The sequence below is a fragment of the Arachis duranensis genome, chromosome 2 (assembly GCF_000817695.3).
Source record: "Arachis duranensis cultivar V14167 chromosome 2, aradu.V14167.gnm2.J7QH, whole genome shotgun sequence".
Taxonomy (NCBI): domain Eukaryota; kingdom Viridiplantae; phylum Streptophyta; class Magnoliopsida; order Fabales; family Fabaceae; genus Arachis; species Arachis duranensis.
Window position 1 is genome coordinate 35,353,873 of NC_029773.3, and position 369 is coordinate 35,354,241.

Below are 369 nucleotides of genomic sequence, written 5' to 3' on the forward strand. Positions count from 1 at the left end.
ATTGAAAAAGAGAAGAATTGCATGAATTTTGAATTTTATAACAGTTTAATTATTTTGATGTGGTGGCAATATTTTTGTTTTCTGAATGTATGCCTAAACAGTGCATATGTCTTTTGAATTTGTGGTTCATGAATGTTGGCTCTTAAAAGAATGATGAAAAATGAGACATGTTACTGAGGATCTGAAAAATCATAAAAATGATTCTTGAAGCAAGAAAAAGCAGTGAATACAAAAAAAAAGAAGGAGAAAAACGAAAAAAAGAGGGAGAAAAGAAAACGAAAAAAAAAGAAGAAAAAAAGAAAAAAAAGAAGAGAGAAAAAGAAAGAAAAAAAGTTGGGATCAAAGGCAAAAAGAGGGTGCTTAAGAACC